The following is a 26345-nucleotide window of genomic DNA, read 5'->3' on the forward strand; positions in this document are numbered from 1 at the left end:
AGCACGAGCTACACCAAAAAGCAAAAAGTGCTCAGCACGTGGGGGAGGGGAGAGAGAGGGACAGCATTTATGGGGTCAATGTGAGCAGTTAACAGACATTTCAGGTAGATTTTTTTTCCAGAGCGAACAATTAGGGTAATTTTTCAGCACAAAACTACTAATCCAAACAAATCTGTGGTATTTGCACATTGGATCTTTCGTTAGTTGTAATGGTTCTTTAAACTTGGGGCTCCTGGTTTGATCGGAGTCAATTACAGAGCCGAAGTTACACAACATTGTGAAGACAGAGGCAACATTGAGCACAGGGGGGCAGTAACATTTGTTGTACATGCAGTGTATACCTTTGAAATGTTTTATTCATGGGTGAACTTTGATCCTATAGATGCCGGTACTACGCTTTCCACTCCTACAAAGATGCAGCCGTTCCGACTCAGCCCCAAGCATACCACAACCCGGTGGACCCTTTCACCCTTCCAGTTCACAAGATTGGTTTGTTGGTCACTTAGCCCCCACATACCTCAGAATGACAGACAGGGTTCCCTAAAGTGGGATCACCTGATACCGTTCTGGCTCGGTACACACAGTATCCTGTATAGGTGGCTCAGGCAGTATGTATTGCAGAACAAAGCAGGCAGAGCGGGTTGAGTCTGACCTGTACCACAGGGTTCCATTACAGCAATAAGTCGACGAACTATAAGTGCCACGTAAAAAGCAACAAAACTGCCTTCTGGATCGCTTGCAACACCAACCAGAGGAGCAGCATTGTGGCGATGAGACGTCCCCTTGGAATGGTGCCATCTTGAGAGGCGTACAACACCTGGGAAACAATCTACACTGCTACGCACGGCACACCCTCATTGGTGGTACTACCCGATGTGCTAAGGAAAGTACAAATGAGTACAAGGCAGCACCAGCCCTAGATCTAGGAATGAGATGAAGTATCAACCGTACTACCCATGGCACGCCGTCATGGGCGGTTCTACCTGATGTACTAAGGCAAGAACAAATGAGTACAAGGCTGCACCAGCCCTAGATCTAGGAATGAGATGAAGTATCAACCGTACTACCCATGGCACGCCGTCATGGGCGGTTCTACCTGATGTACTAAGGCAAGAACAAATGAGTACAAGGCTGCACCCTCCCGAGATCTAGGAATGAGATGAAGTATCAACCGTACTACCCATGGCACGCCGTCATGGGCGGTTCTACCTGATGTACTAAGGCAAGAACAAATGAGTACAAGGCTGCACCCTCCCTAGATCTAGGAATGAGATGAAGTATCAACCGTACTACCCATGGCACGCCGTCATGGGCGGTACTACCCGATGTACTAAGGTAAGAGCAAATGAGTACAAGGCTGCACCAGCACTAGATCTAGGAATTAAATGAATGTGAAATCTTAAAACAGTTTCCTCAATCATGCTGAGCCGAGAAGCAGCAGCTTTGGCTATGTGCCAGAGGCTGCAGCAATCCCTGTTGAAGAGTATGAACAGAAGCCACCTAAAATGATTTTGAAACATTTACTCCTGTGGGCGTCACACCTTGGGGTCACGAGCCATCAAACCCCAGCTCACAACAAAAAATTAGACTGAGGGTTCTGGTGAGGAAAAATCAACAACAGAGACTAGAAAGGATATAAAAAGACGAAAAAGACAGTAACACAAAAAGAAAAGGACTGGATGTCCATCAACTCAGAAGTCCAGCCAAGGTGGATACAATTTGACGGACCGTACAAAAATATAACAGCCAGACTGGCATCTGTATTCTAATAGCATTACTTCTCATTCTTTTTGAGCCGGAGCCAAGAGGAGTGGACGGACCGAATACCACAGAAAAGAGAGTGTACTAATCAGAAAAGCGAATCAGGACAAGCCGCTGAGGTTAGTGTAAAGAAGGAAGAGAAAGGTTGAACTCTATTACTCACTTCAAAAAGAAGGAAAGGAACTTGATTAACTAAAGGAAATGCCCTGCAAACTACGGATACTTCTAAGGAACAGGACTTGGGTGACGGCGCTGGTGGACAGCCCAGCTGAAGTGAAAATAGTGCGCCAGATTCTTCGAGAACTTCTGTTGGTGAGTCAGACTGAAGAATACATACAGTCTGAAACTCTGATGGACATGTAAATCCTCCAGATAGTGTTCAGATTGTAAAAATACTAATTGAGGGCGATATATACACAAATTTAAAGCAATATTCTGCCCGCATTTATCAGCTGCCGACAACAGCCTTCTTGCAGATGGTCACAGTCCCAAGCCTTCATAGGGGATGCGCCCTCAGCAGGGGAGGTAAAATTGTTAGCATTTTCCTCCTACAAACCCGGGGACCTGAGGGAAAAGAATGCCTGTGAGTGAGCTTTAAAGTAGGCTCCAGCGCTGTATGGAATCCAAGAAGGGTGGGATAAAGAATATATTCTACAGATCATTGCTGAGCCCCAAACACAGGCTCAATATCCGCTGAAGCCAGAAACAAACACAACATTAAAGCTATCCGCGGTCAGCTGAAGATCACAGCATTATAATGCCTTGTGGTTGTACATTGAATAATCCTCTTTTTCCAGTTTTAAAACCTGATTGAACATACAGAATATTTGTACGAAAAAGCAGCAGCGGACCTTAGAATGCCGCACCTAAACTCCAGTGCCAATTAGTCAATATTCAAGTAGGTTTGTTGTTGTGCTGCCAACCCCGACACCAGCTGCTGTTTGGCGTCGCTGTGCTTTCCAGATCAATTGAATAGTTCTTTAGATACTCATGGGGGCGCACCAAAATGAAAGTCCAAAAAAGAATTGAATAGAAAATTGTTCTTTATTATCCTTGTTCCGAGCTTGGAACCAGCCATGCCGAGACACTGAAATTGAACGACTGTCATTACAGCACTGTACCCACCTTGAACAAATACAGTCAGGGACAGGTAACTACTGGAGTACCAGAACTGCTTCTTGGACAAAATATACAAGATCCGCAATAACGTGAGAAGACAAGGGAGGAGTGGTACTTCATAGAATTTTAAGAATCATATCGGAATGAAGAAAAGATCTGGAGTAATACTAGTGTGACTACAGAGGGAACTCTCAAACGCAACACAGCGAAAACATCTGCAGCGCCCTGAAGGAACTCCTTGGTAGGGAGTGAAACGCGTTGGCTGAACTCGCTATATACTTTATTGATGTACTTTGTAGCTGAACAAGGATAATAAAGAACAATTTTCTATTCAATTCTTTTTTGGACTTTCATTTTGGTGCGCCCCCATGAGTATCTAAAGAACATACAGAATAGTTTTAGATTAAAGTCACACACACTCTCAAAAGCTGTACAATCGACTTTTCAGACAAAATATAGCTCCTGAGAGGGAGTGTCTAAGCTCTTTCTCAGTTCTCTTATACATGATTGACAGTGGCTTTAAGAATAGTCCTGGTTTATTTGCAGCATCAATTAGGAGCTCTTACAGAAAGATCCAGAGGCGCCATCTTACATTGACAACATTTACACAACAGATGATGACGCGAAACAACACCCTACCAGGGCGGAGTGTACAGTGACAATACCAGCAGCAACAGATGAGGACGCAGAACGACACCCAACCAGGGCGGATTGTATAGTAATAATACTGGCAGCAACAGATGATGACGCAGAACGACACCCGACCATAGTAATAATACTGGCAGCAACACATGATGACGCGGAACGACACCCGACCAGGGCGGAGTGTATAGTGACAATAGTGTCCACAACAGATGATGACGCGGAACGACACCTGACCAAGGCGGAGTGTATAGTAATAATACTGGCCACAACAGATGATGGCGCGGAACGACACCTGACCAGGGGGGAGTGTATATTGACATTACTGCCCCCAACAGATGATGACGCAATGGCCTGCATCTTTAAGTGGAGTTGATGTAACATTTAAGTATGATCTGACTCTCGGCATTTAAGAATTTATGCACTATACACAAAATATACCACAAAGTCCTAATATCCTACCCACGGAGGACTATAAGAGAGTCTTCTATACAGATGGCTCTGCATGTCCTGTGGTTGTTATGACACAGAAATACTCCGTGACATGTGCTGCATGCAGGGAAATTGTGAAAACGCCAAATTCAAACCACTATAGACTCACATTAAAAACTTTGGTGACCGCACTGCACAGCTCGCAGATATTCACGCCTTGTTGCTCACACTACAGAAGGCTGATCCATCCATTCTCACACTGATAGTGTCAGATTCATCCTTCTGTGCAAGGGTACAATGTCGATTTAGCACAAAGGCATTTGAAAGGTACCAGAGGTTAAAAAAGGAAACCCATTAAAAATAAGCAAGCGCAAGGTAAGCGGTTTTCTTTTTTTAATTTTAATTTTCCTTCATCGTCGGCTGTTGAATCCCTCCTCACCCCGCCCCGCCCCGCCCCACCACCCTTACCTGCACGGGCAGCTCCAGTGCATAGATTCCTCATAGTGCACTAAGATGCAGCACACAGATCCCGGATAGAAGAGCCCAGCTCAGCCTCCAGGGGCCCCTGGATAAAAGAGCCCAGCTCAGCCCCGGGGGCCCTCGGATAGAAGAACCCAGCTCAGCCCCAGGGGCCCCTGGATAGAAGAGCCAGCTCAGCCCTGGGGTCCCCGGATAGAAGAGCCGAGCTCAGCCCCAGGGCCCCCAGATAGAAGAGCCCAGCTCAGCCCAGGTGCCCCGGATAGAAGAGCCCAGCTCAGCCCCAGGGGCCCCTGGATAGAAGAGCCCAGCACAGCCCCAGAGGCCCCCAAATAGAAGAGCCCAGCTCAACCCCAGGGGCCCCGGATAGAAGAGCCCAGCACAGCCCCAGAGGCCCCCAATTGGAAGAGCTCAGCTCAACCCCAGGGGCCCCGGATAGAAGAGCCCATCTCAGCCCCGGGGACCCCTGATAGAAGAGCCCAGCTCAGCCCCAGGGGTCCCCGGATAGAAGGTCCCAGATCAGCCCCAGGGGCCCCGGATAGAAGAGCCCAGCTCAGCCCCAGGGCCCTGGATAGAAGAGTCCAGTTCAGCCCCAGGGGCCCCTGGCTAGAAGAGCCCAGCTCAGCCCCAGGGGCCCCCGGATAGAAGAGCCCAGCTCAGCCCCAGGGGCCCCCGGATAAAAGAGCCCATCTCAGCCCCGGGGTTACCTGATAGAAGAGCCCAGCTCAGCCCCAGGGCCCCCAGATAGAAGAGCCCAGCTCATCCCCATGGGCCCCCAGATAGAAGAGTCCAGCTCAGCCCCAGGGGCACCCAGGTAGAAGGGCCCAGCTCAGCCCGGCTCCTGCAGAGATTCCCTCCAGGATTATTCAGTCTATATCTACAAACACAGCAGAAGATGCTGACAATCTCCTACCTGAGCAGAGAACTGTGCAGACGTGTCCAGGCTCCATCCCCCACCTGGGGGCCCGTGGTGGGGGCGGGGGGGGAGGGGAAGATCTGGGGTCTGAGGGATGGCAGGGGGAGATCTGGAGCCTGAGGGGGTCTGTAGATGAAGGTAACTACACAGACAGATGAGGTTCCTTCCTCCTCGGCAGAAGGCTGCACACAAGGAGAGACAAGAAGTGATGTCACGACCGCTGCTGGTGCTGTCTCTGCCGCCGCTGACCCGGAAGAGGAAACTCTTCTCCTTACATCCACTGTGCAGCTCAGTGGGTTTCATCAGCAGGCGAGGAGCGCCCTCTGGTGGCCATTGACGGAACCGCCGCAACCAGACTCCAGCAGAGAAACATGACAGGGTCTCATATGGGAAACAAGCATTGGCGCCTGCAAAGACACAAACATGGGTGGACACTCATAGTCCATGACAGGATCTCGTATGGGAAACAAGCATTGGCGCCTGCAAAGACACAGACGTGGGTGGACACTCGGAGTCCATGACAGGATCTCGTATGGGAAACAAGCATTGGTGCCTGTAAAGACACAGACGTGGGTGGACACTCAGAGTCCATGACAGGATCTCGTATGGGAAACAAGCATTGGCGCCTACAAAGACGCAGACATGGGTGTTTCTCTAAGACGCTCACAGTCCATGACAGGGTCTCATATGGGAAATAAGCATTGGCGCCTGCAAAGACACAGTCATGGGTGTTTCTCTAAGACGCTCACAGTCCATGACAGGGTCTCATATGGGAAACAAGCATTAGCGCCTGTAAAGACACAGACGTGGGTGATTTTTTTTAAGATGCTCGCAGTCCATGGAGACAGGGTCTCATATCAATCAATCAATCAATCAATCATTGACACTTATAAAGCGCGCTACATACCCGTAGGGTCTCAAGGCGCTGGGGGGGGGGGTGCCGCTACTGCTCGAACAGCCAGGTCTTCAGCTTCTTCCTGAAGGAGAGGTGGTCTTGGGTCAGGCGCAGGTCGGTCGGGAGGGAGTTCCAGGTCTTGGCGGCCAGGTAGGAGAAGGACCTTCCTCCTGTAGTCGCTCTTCGGATGCGGGGGACGGCGGCGAGGGCGTGGTTGGCTGATCGGAGGTGGCGTTTGGGAGCGTAGAAGTTGACTCGGCTGTTGAGGTAGCTCGGGCCTTGGTCGTGTAGGGCTTTGTGTGCGTGGGTGAGGAGGCGGAAGGTGATTCTTTTGTTGACGGGGAGCCAGTGAAGGTCTCTCAGATGTTCGGAGATGTGACTGGTTCGTGGGATGTCGAGGATGAGTCTGGCTGAGGCGTTCTGGATCCGCTGGAGTCTCTTCTGGAGCTTGGCGGTGGTACCGGCGTAGAGGGCGTTGCCGTAGTCCAGTCGGCTGGTGACGAGGGCCTGGGTGACGGTCTTTCTGGTCTCGGTGGGGATCCACCAGAAGATCTTCCTTAGCATGCGTAGGATGTTGAAGCACGCCGAGGAGACGTTGTTGACCTGCCTGGTCATGGAGAGGGAGGAGTCCAGGATGACGCCCAGGTTTCGTGCATGGTCTGTCGGTTTGGGTGCGGTGCCCAGGGCGGGAGGCCACCAGGAGTCGTCCCAGGCGGAGGGTGAGGAGCCCAGGATGAGGACCTCCGTCTTGTCCGAGTTCAGTTTCAGGCGGCTGGTCGTCATCCACTCGGCTACCTCTTTCATCCCTTCGTGCAGGTTGGCTCTGGCGGCGGCGGGGTCGTTGGTCAGGGAGAGGATCAGCTGGGTGTCGTCGGCGTAGGAGATTATGCTGAGGTTGTGTTTGCGTACGATGGCCGCGAGGGGGCTCATGTAGACGTTGAAGAGGGTGGGGCTCAGAGATGATCCTTGGGGGACGCCGCAGATGACTTCGGAGGCCTCTGACTTGTACGGTGGTAGGCGGACTCTCTGTGTTCTTCCGTCGAGGAAGGAGACGATCCATTCCAGCGCCTTGTCCTGGATGCCGATGTTGCTGAGGCGCCGTACTAGGGTGCGGTGGCAGACCGTGTCGAATGCCGCGGAGAGGTCTAGGAGGATGAGGGCCGCTGTTTCTCCATTGTCCATCAGGGCTCGGATGTCATCGGTGGCGGCGATGAGGGCGGTCTCGGTGCTGTGGTTGGCTCGGAAGCCGGACTGTGAGGGGTCGAGGGATCCGTTCGTCTCGAGGAAGGCGGCCATCTGCTTGTTGACGGTCTTCTCGATGACTTTGGCTGGAAACGGGAGGAGCGAGATGGGGCGGTAATTCTTGAGTTCGGTGGGGTCCGCTGTGGGTTTTTTGAGAAGAGCGCTGAGTTCGGCGTGCTTCCAGCTCTCGGGGAAGGTGGCGGTGTCGAAGGATGTGTTGATGATGTCTCGCAGGTGGGGTGCGATGACAGCGTCGGCCTTGTTGAAGACGTGGTGAGGGCAGGGGTCGGTCGGTGATCCGGAGTGGATGGAGTTCATCGTGCGGATGGTGTCTTCGGTGCTGATCGGGGTCTAGGCGTGGAGGGTGGTGGTGGGGGGTGGTTGTTCGGTCATGGTGTGCGTTGGTTGGTTGTTGAAGCTGTTGTGTATGTCCGCGATCTTGTTGTGGAAGTATGAAGCGAGGGAGTTGCAGAGGTCTTGCATATGGGAAACAAGCATTGGCGCCGGTAAAGACCTGGGGGTTTAGATGTGACCGTCTGCGTGATGTGAAAGTAAACTCGTGGTTGGCTCTCGCTTGTTTTACTTGTACTCCTCAGCTTGTAGCTAGCTGTTGGGCAGTGCGACGCTGCTTTTTATACTCGCGCTCTTCAGCGGATTGCTCCGTTCTATGCAATGGCGACCGTTGTCTTCGAGGGTAAGGAGATCACCGTGCTGCGCGTCGTGGCCTGGACATCAGGGGAATCAAAACTGCACTCATTCCTCGCCTTAAACAGCTGAGGCACTGTTACAGTTCTTGTGCCATTTTACAAAGGGTGAGGCCGCGTTTAAATCAAGCCTCTGTCTGGGCTGTGGCTGTCAGTCTGGGCTGTGGTTGTCAGTCTGGGCTTTGGCTGTCAGTCTAGGCTGGAGGAGATGGAAGGAAGTGTGAGAGGCAGCGGGTCCTCCTGGGATCCCCAGCAGCCACCCTTGGCTTGGAGGGGCTCAGCACTCAGAGCGCAGAGCTGCGGCTCGGAGGCCGGTGGACAGAGACAGGGCTAGGGGAGAGAGGAGGGGGTGCAGGCTATGAGGGTACAGCCCAGGGGGCACAGCTCTTGAGTCTCTGGAGGGAGGATGAGTCAGACGGAGCACGGCCCGCGACTCGCCCCTCCCGGCCTCTTTACAACCCTGGGGTGCAGGGCTCTTAAGTGTTTGGAGTGAGCAGGACCAGAGAGCCCCCCCTCCTGAGAGATCCTTGCACTCCCCACCCCCGGCGGCAGATGTGACCGGGCCAGGGGGAGCAGACTGCACATGGGACCACCTTTGAGCACAAGCGCCGCACACTTGCTTTGAGCAAAGATAAACATAAAATACATACACAGGGGTTGATTGCATTTCACAACTTTAGTTCAATTAACGAGCCGCGCGCACTATTCTTGCAGACTGCCCAGAAGTGTGAGGGTTGTGTGACAGGCACCTGGTTTGACCACTAAGTAATCTGTCGGCTACTTCACCAGTTAACCACGAGCTTCTGTGAAACCGTCTCGGTGTGATCTAAATCAGCCGTTTCAATATTTCCACATCTGTCTGCTGTAACTGTGCTCTCATAAATGGTGCCTCCTACAAAGAACGAAGTCTTTATAGGAAGCATTTTGAGAAAAGTGTACTTTTATTACGTTTAACATTTTTGTAGCCAGCTCGTTCCGCCACAAAAACCACTTTCTCAGCCCGCACAATACTGTCTTATCTCTATAGCCAATTTAATTATGTAGGAACATAGATACCAACCTTTTAAGTAAAAACATGCGGCAGTCTCCATCTATGTAAACTTAAGTTGAAGCTCCAATCTCTGGTGCAGTAGGGTGGCCAACAAAGGCGCCGCAGTATCTAATCAGAAGTTTGACATGCTACATTAATGCAGACGGAAAGCTGCTCCAAACTGACCAGCCACCATCATGTTCTCCCATCGACTTCCACCGATTTTACTTTAAGATTACAATTACCCTGAGCTCGAAAAAAAATATCATTTCTGTTAGAAGTCCCTGTCAGGAGGTGACCGGAAATAGAAAGTGACAGGGCAGCGGGGCACAGTCCCAGCTTGTGCCAGAGTGTTGCTACCAGCGTTGGCGTTAAAAGACACTATGCAGGAGCATCACTACAACTCCTTCTGTACACAATGACCCAAAATATTTCCCAAAGCGGGCACTTTGGAAAGGCGCTCTGGCCACCTACCTTCAGTGGCATTTGGCTTCTCACTAGCGGTGATGTTGCGCTGGGGATGGCCGCCAGTCTGCGGTGAGCATCTCGAGACTCCCACCCTGCAGAGTCTCAATCGAAGTGTTGATTAACTCTCGATAAGGTCCAGTCTGGAAAGGTGCGGCCATCTGGCTGGGGAATATGACTCCTGTCACATTTGAGGTGTACTTACTCTACTACGAGGTTCCAGGACTGATCCATTCAGACCTTCGACCTTCTCCTGAAAAAGTGCCTTTCCTGCCTTCAAGTGGAGGTTCCATATGCTTGATGGCGCTCGCTCGGTAAGTCCTTTCTGCACATTTTGACCTTGAACATGAAGTCACACCTGTGAAACTGTTAGTTTTTAGGTCTCATCTAGCAAAAGCAGCGTGCATGCACTACTCTCAGCATCCAAGGGCTTCTTGGCATCAATACAGATTCCCAAGCTCTCAGAGACAGAGTTGAAGCCCCCCCCCCATCTTTTTGATTGATTTGTGCCACTGGAACTATACAATTGTACAACCACTGTGTTTTCCACAGTTATAGATTTGCTGCAATTGCCATATATTCCACCCCCTGCACATTTTAACAAAAAGAAGTTTGAGCTCAAATGGTTCAAAAGTTCCTATAAACATAGCAGTATGTCTTACGCAGTGGAAGGATCCTTGCAAAGCTTCACTGGTCACCTTCATGTTGCTTATTGCTATATATTTGGGTGTTAGACTGGTAATAATGATGTGCAACCAATGGCCAACAAAAAAATAAAAGATTTTCCCTTTTCCTGGTTGTGGATGATAGAGCTTCATTATTTACCAGCACTGTGCAAACAGCAAATAAATGTACGTTTTTACCCAGCTGCCTGCTAAATATAAGAAGTTATGCATGGTTTAGCCAGAGGCAGTGGAAACTGCAAATAACTTCACAATTTACCTGGCTGCTGGCTAACACAAGAGACTGGACTGTGGACCTGCTCCTTATCAATAATAAACGCTGGCTAAGGGGCAGATATTGAATCCTATCTGGATGGCGGACGCGCAGACGGCAAAGAAGCATTACTATTCACCCAGCTACTGGTTACACACAGGATGTATGCACAATCTGGCCAGTGGTCGAGCAAATTTCAAGAAAACTTCACTGTTTACACAACTGCTGGGGAAAGAGCAGATATTATGGGTCCGATTCACCAGGATAAACTTACACTTGGGCATAAATGTACTCTTTTTTCACTCTGATTAGCGCCCGAGTAAAGTACACCATCTGATTGTGCACGTTCTTGTGATGTTCTGGCCTGGGAGCTAGGTGCATGCTGTCAGCGGTGTGAGAGCAAAGGTACTATAAGTTGTGTAAATTGGTAAAGCGGTTCGGTCAGGAGTTCTCAGTTGCATCTCCTATTTGTCAGTCTGGATGAGGGCGCTGAGACTGAGATGTCAATGGCTGCGCTGGTATCCTCTTAGGCTTTGTTCTATTATAGCGGTGCCACTGATTCACAGCGTAGCAGCGACACAGGAAACACATGAGTAAACTATCCCAGATGGTATTGGGTATTTTGAGAAAGCACGTACGAAGGTATGTGAGCGATGAGTGATGATTGGAATGAGTGATGATTGGTATGAGTGATGATTGGTCTGAGCGATCAGTGATGATTGGTCTGAGCGATGAGTAATTGGTATGAGCGCTGATTTATGGTTGGTATGAGCGATGAGTGATTGGTCTGAGCGCTGAGTGATGATTGGTATGAGCGCTGAGAGATGATTGGTATGAAAGCTGAGTGATGATTGGTCTGAACGATGAGTGATGATTGGTCTGAGCGATGATTGATGATTGGTCTGAGAGATGAGTGATGATTGGTCTGAACTATGAGTGATGATTGGTATGAGCGCTGAGTGATGATTGGTATGAGCAATGAGTGATGATTGGTCTGAACGATGATTGGTCTGAGCGATGAGTTATGGTTGGCATGAGCGATGAGTGATTGGTCTGAGCGCTGAGTGGTGATTGGTATGAGCGCTGAGTGATGATTGGTATGAGCGCTGAGTGATGATTGGTCTGAACGATGAGTGATGATTGGTCTGAACGATGAGTGATGATTGGTCTGAACGATGAGTGATGATTGGTCTGAACGATAAGTGATGATTGGTCTGAACGATGACTGATGATTGGTCTGAGCGATGATTGATGATTGGTATGAGCGATGATTGATGATTGGTATGAGCAATGAGTGATGAATGGTATGAGCGATGAGTGATGATTGGTCTGAGAGATGAGTGATGATTGGTCTGAACAATGAGTGATGATTGGTATGAGCGATGAGTGATGATTGGTATGAGCGCCTTGAGACCCTCTGGGTATGTTGCGCGCTATATAAATCTCTGACTTGACTTGACTTGATGATTGGTATGACCGCAGAGTGATGATTGGTATGAGCGCTGAGTGATGATTGGTATAAGCGATGAGTGATGATTGGTTTGAGCGATGATTGATGATTGGTATGAGTGATGATTGGTATGAGTGATGAGTGATGATTGGAATGAGCGATGAGTGATGATTGGTATGAGCGATGAGTGATGATTGGTCTGAACAATGATTGATGATTGTTCTGAGCGATGAGTTATGGTTGGTATGAGCGATGAGTGATTGGTCTGAGAGCTGAGTGATGATTGGTCTGAACGATGAGTGATGATTGGTCTGAACGATAAGTGATGAATGGTCTGAACGATAATTGATGATTGGTCTGCACGATGAGTGATGATTGGTCTGAGCGATGATTGATGATTGGTATGAGTGATGATTGGTATGAGTGATGAGTGATGATTGGTATGAGCGATGAGTAATGATTGGTATGAGCGAAGAGTGATGATTGGTATGAGTGCTGAGTGATGATTGGTATGAGCGATAAATGATGATTGGTCTGAACGATGATTGGTCTGAGCGATGAGTTATGGTTGGTATGAGCGATGAGTGATTGGTCTGAGCGCTGAGTGATGATTGGTATGAGCGCTGAGTGATGATTGGTATGAGCCCTGAGTGATGATTGGTCTGAACGATGAGTGATGATTGGTATGAGCGATGAGTGATGATTGGTATGAGCGATGAATGATGATTGGAATGAGCGATGAGTGATGATTGGTATGAGCGATGAGTTATGGTTGGTCTGAACGATGAGTGATTGGTCTGAGCGCTGAGTGATAATTGGTATGAGCGCTGAGTGATGATTGGAATGAGCGATGAGTGATGATTGGTATGAGCGATGAGTGATGATTGGTCTGAACAATGATTGATGATTGGTCTGAGCGATGAGTTATGGTTGGTATGAGCGATGAGTGGTTGGTCTGAGCGCTGAGTGATGATTGGTCTGAACGATGAGTGATGATTGGTCTGAACGATAAGTGATGATTGGTCTGCACGATGAGTGATGATTGGTCTGAGCGATGATTGATGATTGGTATGAGTGATGATTGGTATGAGTGATGAGTGATGATTGGTATGAGCGATGAGTGATGATTGGTATGAGCGATGATTGATGATTGGTATGAGTGATGATTGGTATGGGTGCTGAGTGATGATTGGTATGAGCTATGAATGATGTTTGGTCTGAACGATGATTGGTCTGAGCGATGAGTTATGGTTGGTATGAGCGATGAGTGATTGGTCTGAGCGCTGAGTGATGATTGGTATGAGCGCTGAGTGATGATTGGTATGAGCCCTGAGTGATGATTGGTCTGAACGATGAGTGATGATTGGTATGAGCGATGAGTGATGATTGGTATGAGCGATGAATGATGATTGGAATGAGCGATGAGTGATGATTGGTATGAGCGATGAGTGATGATTGGTCTGAACAATGATTGATGATTGGTCTGAGCGATGAGTTATGGTTGGTATGAACGATGAGAGATTGGTCTGAGCGCTGAGTGATGATTGGTATGAGCGCTGAGTGATGATTGGTCTGAACGATGAGTGATGATTGGTCTGAACGATGAGTGATGATTGGTCTGAATGATAAGTGATTATTGGTCTGAACGATGAGTGATGATTGGTCTGAGCGATGATTTATGATTGGTTTGAGCGATGATTGATGATTGGTATGAGCGATGAGTGATGATTGGTATGAGCGATGAGTGATGATTGGTATGAGCGATGAGAGATGATTGGTCTGAACGATAAGTGATGATTGGTCTGAACGATAAGTGATGATTGGTCTGCACGATGAGTGATAATTGGTCTGAGCGATGATTGATTAGTGGTATGAGCGATGAGTGATGATTGGTATGAGCGATGATTGCTGAGTCACGCTGGGGTCCCGGGTTCAAGATAGAGTTGCAGACCTAGATATTCCTACCCAGACAAGAGTGCAGCAGGTCAGTAAAGCAGGGCGCAGTTCCTCTTAGAGCAGCAGTCCAGCATAGTGGCACTCCTTGTAGCGGCACAGTAGTCCTTCTTCCTGTCAATGTCCCCAGGTCCAGAAGTGTACTGAAGTGGTGGTGTCCAATGTCCTTCTTTCTTTGAAGTGGAAAAAACTTCTAGAGGCATACCTGTCATGCCTGTCGTATAAACGGGAGAGAGTAACATTTGATAACCCTTATACCCAAATCCGCTCCTTGTTAGCGTCTTTTATCGGCCAACTGCAGAGAAAGAAATACATGGTTGGCAAAGTAACATACAGGGGCTTTGAAGCATGCGCAGTTAACACGCATGCGCAGGGGAATTGTGTTCGGCTCTTAAACCCGCCCCAAGAGCTCAGGAAATGCTTCGCGTTTAGCCAGCTGTTCCCTATCTCGTTCCGGGTCACGGTGACAGTGTCCGAGGAGCTAGTGGTTCGTGTTTGGAAGGAGTTCGTGTCTTCCCGCGTTTCTGAGTCTGATTATTGTATCGTGAGTCCTAAGAAGCGGCTCGCTTCTTAGATATTGTTTCTTCTTGTACGTTCCTTTATTGTTTATACCACTTTTTGGCTATTGTGGTTGGCAAGCTATTTGGTTTACAGCTTGCTAGGTGTGCACACCACGTTTCTAGTCGCTCAGTTCTGAGTGGTTGTTATTTTGATATTGCCCTACCGATCCTTGTGAGCTTAACAAGGGTATTTTTTACGGTGTTCTGAGGCAATTCCATGGTTGTATTCTCAATTATTAGCGGTGAGTTTCACAAAGAGTAGAGATATATTAGCTGAAGTGGCATTGACGCTTTACTTATGGTGTCTCATTACATTTAGATTTCTGCTGAATCTGATAAACCGTATCAAGGCTGATACCGGAGTACAAGTCTTCCTGCTTTATTTCCTTATTGTCTCCCTCCACTTTCTAAAGGTACATCACATCACAATCCTTATATTTGGGAACATTGAGGGGAGGGATTGTTTTCACTCATTGTTATTGTATCTTACTACCTGGCTACAGGAGGCTGACACAGCTATCCTTAATTTGGCCTTTCCACCTGAATATACGGTGTATACGCTTAATCGCCCTACTAGAGGGGGGGGGGATAGCGCTTGTGGTTAGATCTTGCTATCCCTGCGTCTGGAAATGTTTAAAAATTGTAGGCTGTGAAAGTGCTTCTTTCTAGATCTCTATCAGCCCCCAGTTCTCTATTTCCGGCTTGGTAATCTATCGTCCGCCGGGTAGTGATGTGGCGTTTAGGAAGGCTCTTCCAGAGGCTATAGGTACGTTGGCCTTGGGTTGTGCTAATTTTTCTATTTTAGGAGACTTGAATCTTCATTTTGAGAATCTGAGCACCCCGGCTATTAGTAGTACCCTGGCCGACCTGGAAGCCTTCCAACTGTCCCAACGGATTTCCTTTCCCACTCATGTGGGAGGACATACTTTGGACCCCTTTTTTTCCAACCTCACAGAGGCTAGGATTTTAACTCCTACCCCTCTTGCCTGGACGGACCATTTTTTGGTCAGGATCCAGTGCCAATTGTATGTGCCCCCCTCTAAACCTCTGTCCAGAGTCGTGTCGAGGCGGCACTGGAATAAACTCAGATTAGAGGATCTGTACCGTACCCTGTCTGAGGACCCACTTGGCCCGTTCGATAACGTGGAAATGGGCTACAACATTTTTTGTGAGTGGATCACTTGTGCCTTGGATTCCATCATTCCGGTGACCCTGAGCAAATGCAGCTCAAGGGTCCCTAGTCCCTGGTACGATGACTCTCTACGTACGTTAAAGAGTGTGTGCAGACGCGCTGAAAGAGAGTGGCGTAAAGCTTATGACACTGGTAAAAAAGTGTCATATCTTGCCACTATTAAAGCTTACCACCGAGCGGTCTGTAGAGCGCGTGCGGCTTTCTACTCTTCTGAGTTCCGCAATAGCCTTAACCCTTCCAAAGCGATCTTTAAGGCTCTCAAAGATTTGACGTAAAAAAAAGCCCCTATTAATGATGTGGGTTCAATCGCACAGTGTGAGGCCTTGGCGAATTTCTTTGTGGCGAAGGTCCTAGCCATTCGTTGTACCTTCTCTACTTCTTCATTGGATGTCGGACCTTCCCTTAGGCCCGAGGAATACATGGTCTTGCATAATCTCCCCTGTCTACCGCTTGAGAGTTTTAAGCTATTGGCCAAAAATATTAAGTCTGGGTCTCCGGCTGATCCGTTGAGACCAGTCCTTTTTAGGGACCTGCTGTCTATGGATGTTTTGCCAGTGCGCTCCTTGATCAACCTTTCGCTCTCCACCGGTATGGTCCCTGGGAGCTGGAAGCATGCGGTGGTTACGCCCATTTTGAAGAAGCCGGGCTTAGATCCACTTAAGCCAGAAAACCACCGCCCGATATCGCTTCTCCCGTGGCCGGCGAAAGTTATGGAGGCACATGTGAACAGGGTTCTCTCTGACCACCTTTTGCGGGCAAACATCTTAGACCCCACGCAGAATGGCTTCCGTGCTGATCACAGCACGGAGACAGCTCTTCTTTATATGGTGGAACATCTGCGTATGGTGCTAGATTCGGGTCATACGGCGGCAATTGTTTTATTAGATCTTAGCGCCGCCTTTGACACCGTCTCTCATAATATCCTTCTCCAGCGCCTGGAAGAAGCTGGCATCTCAGGGACCGCCCTCCAGTGGTTCCGGTCCTTTCTTGCCGATCGTACCTTTTGCGTAGCCATTCCTCCCCATCAGTCCAAATCCCATCCGCTGGACCAGGGGGTCCCCCAGGGGTCCTCGCTGAGCCCCACGCTTTTCAATCTGTATGTGAGGCCGCTGGCGGATGTCGTCAGACAGTGGGGCCTGACTATGGGCTCATATGCTGACGACACCCAGCTTGCGGTCACGCTCAGCGGGGACTCTGACGTGGACGCCCCTAGGTTCCAGAACGGGCTGGGGGCGCTTGGCAGCTGGATGAATTCCAACCATCTCCAGCTGAACGCTAATAAAACTGAGATCATGGTTATCAGCAAGAAATCAGAACTATGGGGTGACATCTGGTGGCCTCCGGAATTGGGACCTACCCCGACTCCGGTAACGGAGACAAAAAATCTTGGAGTATGGCTAGATCCCGCCCTTAGTTTTGTCTCTCATACTAAAAGAACAGCCGCCAGTTGCTTTGGCATTTTGCGAGGATTAAGACCAGTCCTGAAATTCTTTGAGGCCCCCACCAGGCAACTGGTGCTGCAGGCGACGGTGATCTCTCGGCTGGATTATGCCAGTTCTCTCTTGATTGGGGCGAATCAAGCTGAAATCACACGTCTGCAACATGTGCAAAACGCGGCAGCCAGGGCGGTGGTTGGTTTGCCCAGGTTTTGCTCCGCCGCTAGTACTCTGAAGTCTCTGCATTGGCTTCCTGTCAAGCAGAGGATTGAGTTTAAAGTACTTTGTCCTATAAAATCCTTAAGGGACCTTCGGCGCCGATCCTTATGAATCTTCTGACGCCCTATGTCCCTGGCCGCTCTTTGAGATCTTTAGGCCAGGAGCTCGCAGTTGTCCCTCGGTTCAAGCTTAGCCGAGCTGGAGGCCGCTCATTCAGAGTTCGGGCTGCTGCCCTATGGAATTCTCTTCCTTTAGATATATACGCGCATCTGACAATCTTTTTCTGTTTCGTAGGGCCATCACGACTTTTTTATTCCCATGAAACCTGTTCTTCTTAGTTTGCTGCCTTTTTAGTTGTGTTGTGTTGACTACCTTCTCAGGCGCCAGGACGCCCCTTTGCTGGGGCAGCTGTGCGCCAAATAAATGTCTATAACATAACATAACATAACTACAGTGCCAGTTAGAGAAGATCAAGTATCCTCTGATTTGGAGAAGACTGTGGAATGCTGTTGTTCTTCCCCTTCCTACCTTTGTTTTGTTCCCCTGTTTTCCTCCTGATTACCTTTTGGGTGTTAGTGTTTTATCCTGACCCCCGGAGGGTGACAGGGGGAGGCAGGGTGATTAGCATCGTGACTCCAGGACACTTCCGAGACAAAGAAGGTGCGTGCATGACAATACCTTTGTAGTGTACAGATGCCTTACCTTACCTTACAGGGGGTGTGCAGTTGTTTGTGTTGAGACACTACAGAGCCTATTCAGGCCCTCCCTCCTATCCTGCCAGCGATGACCCTTGCAGTGGCAGGCTTGAGGCATGTTTAAAGGGCTCCTTAAGTGGGTGGCACACGCAGTGCTTCAGCCCACTAGTGGCATTTAGTTTACAGGCCATGGGCACATGTAGGGCTACCAAACTAGGGCCTTACAAGTAGATTAACTATGCTAAATCTGCAGAAGTATTTGTGACCATGTTTTAAGAAGAGAACAAAAGCACTTTAGCACGGATAAGCACTGGTAAAGTGCACAGAGTCCCAAGGCTAACAAAACAGCTTTATCAAAAAGTAGTAGGAGGAAGGTATAAAGACAAACTGGTACGTGCCAATACACAGGTGAAGAGACCAAAGGTTTCCATACAGAACATGCTAGCACTACCTCCCATTAAAGGACACCACTGATGAGGAAATTGCATCTCATGCTTGAGTACCATCGAAGGAGATAAATTTGAATACAGAGGTAAAAGTATCATACATGAAGAATTCACAAATTGCAATAGAACCAAAGTAATATATTGTGTAATATGGCCATGCCAGCTTGCATACGTAGGTAAAACAACTCAGGCAGTAAAAAAGAGGATTACTCAACACAGATCAATATTTAAATGCAAAGTCCAGAATGCACCCATGGTCAACATTGCAAAGAAAAAAGAGATGGGACACAAGACATAAAATGGAAGGTCCTAAAACACGTAAAAGGAAGTTGCACTGATTCCATACTATTGCACTTCGAAGTAGAAACCGATCCTACGTCTGGGCACAACCGACAATGGACTCAACAAGAAGAGAGAAATAATGCATTGCGTATGAGGAGCCAACTACATACAAACCCTCCAGGATTTCGCGCAAACCGCGAAATCTGCACTTTTGTAAAAATGACGCAATTTTTACAAAAGTGCCCAGGAATGCAGGGACTTCAACAGGGTAAAACAATGGCAAAAGGAGACCGTGGGAATTAAGAACAATCTGCACAAGTGTGATAAAAGAGCTAGGAAGTGTAGATAGGTAGAAGAAAACAGTATGGAGTGAAATCAAGAGTAGCCAGCTTGGTATCTGGCAATATAAATATATAATTGTTATGTAACCTCCCCCTGTTTGTACAAATTAAAATTAGGCCATATCCTAGGTTGCTCAAGGTTTACATGTTTCATTCTATGTCGCGGAAGCAGTGCCCCTTTAATTAAAATGCTACATTTAATTTATCTCTACAGACATATTGAAGATATGAGAATTAAAATTCAGAATTATGAAAAAGTCAAAGTGAAAAATAAAATAATGAATTGTTAAACCAAGTACCTGGTTGGAAAGATTTAATTTGAAGCTAATGACTGAAATTGTGAACTTTTCTGAAATCAAATATTGTAAAGGTGTTCTGATGTCTGAATTGATTGATTCCCTAATTAGGAATACAACTAAATCATCAGCTTCAGATTGATTCACTCAACTCTAATGCTCTAAGACCTCCTTTTCTAATTGGGTTCCAGCCCTCTGTCTTGGCGTAAGTTCAACAGATTTTTAATAGACAGGTGAAAAATGGCCATGACCATATTTCAGAATATTGGATATTGCCTAATATGAAAGAAAAATGTATGTTGGTCATTAGAATTACAGAAGACTCAGGCGGTGCTGTTCTAAGTAATAACATGGTCCGTTGCATTCTGTAGTTTGTTGTGTAATGTGATTTCTTTGGTCGAGGACTGTAGGCTGCGCTTGCGCAGTTCGGTCCGAAGATTTAATGATTTTTAGTTAGGGGGCTTGAACCCGCCCCTCTTCTCCATTGGCTGGCCTCGTAAATGCTGGCCAGCCATTGGAGGAGAGGGGCGTCACTCCGTTTAAATCCCGTCTTTTTCGGATTGGGGGCGTGTTTTTTCATTTCTTTTTCGCTGTGACGTCAACATGAAAAAACACGCCCCCCAGTCTGAAAAAGACGTGGCTCTTTCACGATTCCTCCCCTGGTTTCCTCCTCCTTCCCCACCTCTTCTTTAATTAGTAATGCAGTGCTAAAAAATAATTTGAAAATGAAACCGGTTGATTTTTCACTGTTTTGCTTTAGAAGCGGAGCGGGCCGACTTTTCACGAAATCTAGTTTAATCTTTCACATTTTATAGGCGGGGAAAACGCTGTCTACGCCTCTCCTTAACATGTTACTTCAGCAAAAGTAGATCAGATAGCTTTAATCTATCTTTTACCAGGGTGCAAAATCATTTTGGAATGGAGCAAATCCTATCCAGTTCCTATGAAGGAGACAGAAAATAGCGCAAAGGAGCAATTGCTTTGAGTTTGCACCGCTGCAAGGCGTGTGTATGACTGGGTTAATTTCGGCCTTATTTCCGCCTCATTTCTTGCCCCCTCTTCTTTCTTTAGACCCCGCAGCTCCCCCTCCTCCCTCGCAGTGCTGTGAAGCGGAGTTTGGGTGGCATAAAGCGCCTCCAGCTCGCGCGCGGTTCACAGGGAGAGGGGCGGGGAGGGGGCAGTAATGTGAGGTCAGCGCGGGTCCTATCTGTGTTGTGGTGCCCCAGGCACCACACCCAGGCCGCCTTTCACACACTGGCAGTTGCCTCCCGCCCGTCTCTGATAAAACTATCTGGTGGCCCCAGACCCGCAGGGGCCCTCCATGCCCAGGAGTCAGATTTTCACAAGCCCCTTTGTGCGCCCCAGTCCTCTCTCGCTTCCTTCAGACCTGCTTCGGATTGCAGCCCCTAGTTCTGCCCAGGCTCCGGGGCAATGCCTGGTTTATGCACACGGAGCCTTCTGGGAGACGTGAAGATAGTCCTGGGACTCTGAACGGCGGGCCGGACTGGGGCGGAGTCACATGCACCTTTCTAAGTCCTCATCGCACCAACTCGCCCTCCTTGTCTTGACCTTAGAGCTGCTCTCCCCTCCCTCCAGCTCGCCTGCTCTGGCGACTTTTCTTTTCTCTGCCCCTCCACCCACTCTGTGGCTCTCTGTTTCTACCGGTCGGCGTAGCTCTCACTGTACCTTTCACTCCCCACCCCCTTCTTACATTCTGGTGCCCCCAGACCCGCAGGGGCCCTCTGTGCCCAGGAGTCAGATTTTCACAAGCCCCTTTGTGCTCCCCCAGTCCTCTCTCGCTTCCTTCAGACCTGCCCCGGATTGCAGCCCCTAGTTCTGCCCAGGGTCCGGGGCAATGCCTGGTTCATGCACACGGAGCCTTCTGGGAGACGTGAAGATAGGCCTGGGACTCTGAACGGTACTAGAACACTGTCACATTGGATGTCTATGGCAGTATCTATATACTACTTTCAGCCATTTAGCCAAGGCTACTCAGCATCTAAAGTTGTAGTTCCTTTCGCAACAAATTCTTATCTTGGATCTATTGGTTTTGCTAATATTTGTTGATATTTGCCAATTAACTATCTATTCTCCTAAAATGTAACTGACAGCATGGAGATTATCTTACCGGTTGCACATCTCTGGCGGGAAGACTCTAGATAGACTCTCCCCACCCCCAAAGACATCGCATCATAGATTAGCAAATTTCGCAGTGATGGAGCGAGGTGGCAAACACAACATTTTGTGTACCCCTCGTAAAGTTAATGTCCCATAATGTAATAAGTACTGATTGCATGTTTTTCGAAATTAACCAACCATAGAGTAAAGTGCACACATTATTTTTATTTACACATGGGGAGAACTAACTTTGCTTGCATGTTGCAAATAAAACTCAGCTAATATGTATTGTCATTGTGTTGTGAATTATTGCACAGCTTGGAAAATAATCAAAACGCAATTTAAATGTGCTTATTGTATTCGTTTATGTGGTGGAGAGGTTGAAATGTAAGTATAAAATGCATTTATGTGGCTTATTTGCTAGGTAACAACTAACTGGGAAACATTAGTTAGGTGGGAGGTAAACAGAATAGGTTTAAATTCATTAGCTAATATAAATCTGTGTTTGTTTTCACGATAGTTCCAAAAGTGGCTTCTGAGGCCTGTATAGAAAATGGACGGTCGGGTAAACTGTGAGCAAGAGTTAAACTGCGCAGGCGCGCCAAAACCTGCAAGTCAGAGTGAACTGCCTGTGCTCGAGGAGGTTCAAGGCTGCTGTAGGCCGGAACCTAGGATGGGTGCCAACCCTCGACGATGTAATGCTCAGAGCCTGGGAGAGTTTGTCGATGTTACCAGTACACGGAAATGTCTAGGCCACGGACTAACTAGTTAAATAGGTTTAGACGCCCCACCAAATGCAACAGCGTTTCTCCATTGCGATTCACCATAGCCTTGAAGCTGAGTGTATAAGTGAACAGGGTTTATGCGCAGGGTTATGGGCCCCACTGATGCATGATTTGTGTGTTTTAAGGTTTTCAGGGAAATGGTGGGTGTTAATTAAAATGATTTTTGGAGCTGCGCTGTAGCAGCAGCATCAAAAATATTCTTGTGGCTAGTTTCAAAATTGATCGTAAAACGTCACATAATTACCGTGTCTGAAGTCGAATTTTTGTGATCATATTGACTATAGACACAGTTACCATGAATGACTTTACGGGCACTTTACTTTATAATAATAGACTACGGTAGCAAAGATCACTTTATGCTAAGGATTGGATAGACTTTCTACACAAGGACATAATTATGCAGACATGCCAACCCTCCCGATTCAGGCGTGAGACTACCGATTTCAAGGCTAGTCTCCCGCCTCCCGATTCCTGCAAGCAAAAACCCGATTCCTCGGGGTTTCAGCTGACAGGGCTTGGTATTGTGTAAAGTGCCAATTCTTCCATCAATAGTCAGAGTGGCCATGCAGGGGCTCTAGAAGGGGTGAAAAACCAAAAAAGCGTCATTAACAAGGGAATGGTCTTTTAAAGACCTGTGAAGTATTGAGGGGGGAGGCGGGCTGTGTGTGTGCACAGGAAGCTGTTTTAGCCCGGGTTGTCACACGGGGGTGGGGCGGGGGAAGCATGCACTGCCAGCAACCTGCCAGGCCAGTGCACAACACTTGCATCACCCTCTCTCTGCCTGCCATTGCGCTCCATGCTTCTGAAAGGTATGAAAAACATGTGCATTTGTGTTTCAAATGTCAAATCCTGAAGCAGCACACTTCCAAAGCCCATACATGTCAGTAATCCGATTCAAGGCCCCATTCTCCCGATTTTTTTTTTAAATCTCCCTCTTTGCTCTTCTGAAATGTTGGCATGTATGATTATGTGACGTTTTACGATCAATTTTGAAAGTAGCCACGAGGATTCACAAGAATATCTCTTATAGTTAATACACATTACGCAATATGGATTTATATTATACACGCCACCCTTTTAATGATCTAAATTGTATTTTAGAGATTACATTTATGAGAAGTAGATGAGTTTACAGAACACGAGCATTTCACATATTCCCCATTCCAAGATGGCGCCCGTTTCCATTGCCGTAGTCCTTCGTTTTTTATTATGTCGGGATACCGGAAGTCACCCAGAGCGACGGCCTGAGCTCTTCTACACCGGTTCCTGTGCTGAAGCCACTCAGATGTGGAGACCGCACCCCGCCCTCGGTCGGCGGGTTTGGATCCTCTGCTGCGATAGAAAGGTAAGACTGAGATCATAGGTTTCATGTACTTCGAAGTGAGATCCACGCTGACAATAGACCCGAGTACCGCTCCTTCACATAGAGTTACTTTCAGCGTTTGCATTAAAGAAGTATGCCTTGATAGACTTCAGCAATGTGTGGCAGCTCCTGGTTAAACTCGGCTTTACCATTAACCCTGGTTTGCCGTTCACCCCACACTTTATGGAGCTGTTAACGTGCTTCGTATTGAAGCAACCGAGATAATGAGTTCCCAATAGAGCCGGATCTTGGCTGGGTGATTGTGGATCCCCTGATAACAGAGCGTTTTAAAGGAGTGCTTTAATAGCTAACATAGGGATTAAGAGCACTATCAGAAATGTGGTTTATTCGGACGCTTAGCACACTAGAACATGACCATAACATTTGATTTACAGATATTGCTTGATTCTTGGAAGAAAACAAGAACACATTAATCAGAGGACCCATGATTTGGACTCATCGTTGATACTTAACGGAACCCTGTGTGGGTCGGGATTAACACCACATTGAAAGTAGCTTTATTTGAAATATCCATCACTCTGGAACTTTACAGATATGGATTTTCAGACGTTTGAAAATACCCTTCTTTATTTACAGAAAGTTATACTGGGACAGTAGAGGTATTTATTTCTCACCGTCATGCTTGATACACTTGGGGCTCTAAGGTTTGGGATTTATGACCCCTAGACTAGAGCACACGACATGATCGCCATCATTCGGACCAAATCACAGACACGTGTTTTCACACTTGAAATTACGAAGGATTTTGTATAAGGAGGTCATTTTGCCATTGGAGTTTTATCGAGATTCGTTCTCTCCATCGTATATGTGGTGATTGAAAGTATGGGCCCTGGGCCCTCATGGTAGGCGCAGCAAGGATGACATAGGCACCAGGAATGAGTGGTAGAAAAGGTCCTGAGCACGTGCGCTCAGCCTCTTTTATTGGCAGCGTCATGTGACACCATGACGTCTGTGGTGGGTGGGTGTAGAGTGTATTACATTGCATAGAAACACTAGAACGTGTCCACACCAAGTCACTACATCACTCCCCTTTTTAATCAATGAAAAGACTAAACTAATAATTCACATTTGGGGAATTAACTTATCTCAGGATGCAGTGAAGTGTTCAGTTCCGCCAAGCTGTTCAATCCGCCGCTGCTTGGAATTGGGCAGAAGGCGTTCAGTTTGTTTAGGGAAACAACTGTCCGCTAGGCCTGGTTGGTGGTGCTAATGGAAACAGTCTTCAGCCTTGGGGAGCCCCGTTGTACTCACAATCTATCTGTTGCTGACCTCCGCGGTGACGGGTGCGGTTAGAGTTCTCGTGGTTCGCCGTGGACTGATGGTAGGCCTTGGGCTCACTGTGGGGACTCACTGCGCACTGACTTCTTCTTCACTCTTAACTGTGGCAGCAGCCAAGTGGATATATTCCTTCCTTACTTAACTGTGGCAACGGCCCCGTGTATTACTTCCTTCTATTATTAACTGTGGCAACGGCCACTGGGATGTACTTCTTTCTGTTCTTAACTGTGGCCACGGCCACGTGGATGTACCTCCTTCCATGCTTAACTGTGGCCACGGCCACGTGGATGTACCTCCTTCCATGCTTAACTGTGGCAACGGCCACGTGGATATACTTCCTTACTCTCTAACAGAGGCAGGGTTCCTACCTGTCTCTCCTTTTCATCCTTTCTTTTCACGGTGGCAAACGTGCCACGCTGATCTCTCCTTTTCTTCCTTTCTTTTCGCAGTGGCAGACCTGCCACACATCTTCTTCCTTTCTTTTCGCAGTGGCAGACGTGCCACAACTCTTCCTCCTTTCTTTTCGCAGTGGCAGACGTGCCACACATCTCTCTCCTCTTCTTCCTTTCTTTTCGCAGTGGCAGACATGCCACACATCTTCTTCCTTTCTTTTCGCAGTGGCAGACATGCCACACATCTTCTTCCTTTCTTTTCGCAGTGGCAGACATGCCACACATCTTCTTCCTTTCTTTTTCGCAGTGGCAGACGTGCCACAACTCTTCTTCCTTTCTTTTCGCAGTGGCAGACGTGCCACACATCTCTCTCCTCTTCTTCCTTTCTTTTCGCAGTGGCAGACGTGCCACACATCTCTCCATTTCTTTTTCGCAGTGGCAGACGTGCCACAACTCTTCTTCCTTTCTTTTCGCAGTGGCAGACGTGCCACACATCTCTCTCCTCTTCTTCCTTTCTTTTCGCAGTGGCAGACATGCCACATATCTTCTTCCTTTCTTTTCGCAGTGGCAGACGTGCCACACATCTCTCCATTTCTCCCTTCCAGTTTCGCGACATCACTCGGTCCGATCTTGCATCTTCCCTCCTGACCTGGCTCCTCCATGCAGGGCGCGCCCGCTGCATGCGTGATCCTGGTTTGTCCCCGGCTGGAACACTTGCTCCTTCTTCCTCAGCTTCCTGAGTTGGTGTCGCGAACCCTCTTCTCTAGATTCTTGCAGATGACGTTCATGGGATGGTGTTTGGAGACCTTGGCTAGGTCGAACGTCCTGGACCATTGGGCGGTCCGCTCCTGCTGATGTTTTGGCAGGTTTCTTTGGTCGTCCATCGGACTTTCGGATCG

The 26345-nt window shown here is 48.1% G+C and overlaps 1 protein-coding gene across 1 annotated transcript in view; it reads right to left on the minus strand.

The window, feature by feature from the left end:
• Positions 1–5587, minus strand: part of LOC147738021 (uncharacterized) — a 60618-nt gene extending 55031 nt beyond the window's left edge. The window contains exon 1 of the mRNA XM_086935666.1: positions 5345–5587. The gene's annotated coding sequence lies outside the window, so the exon portion shown is untranslated. The remainder of the gene's footprint in view (positions 1–5344) is intronic.
• Between the last annotated feature and the right edge of the window lie 20758 nt (positions 5588–26345).

Source organism: Lissotriton vulgaris, chromosome 1_1, assembly GCF_964263255.1.
Source record: "Lissotriton vulgaris chromosome 1_1, aLisVul1.2, whole genome shotgun sequence".
NCBI classification, from domain to species: domain Eukaryota; kingdom Metazoa; phylum Chordata; class Amphibia; order Caudata; family Salamandridae; genus Lissotriton; species Lissotriton vulgaris.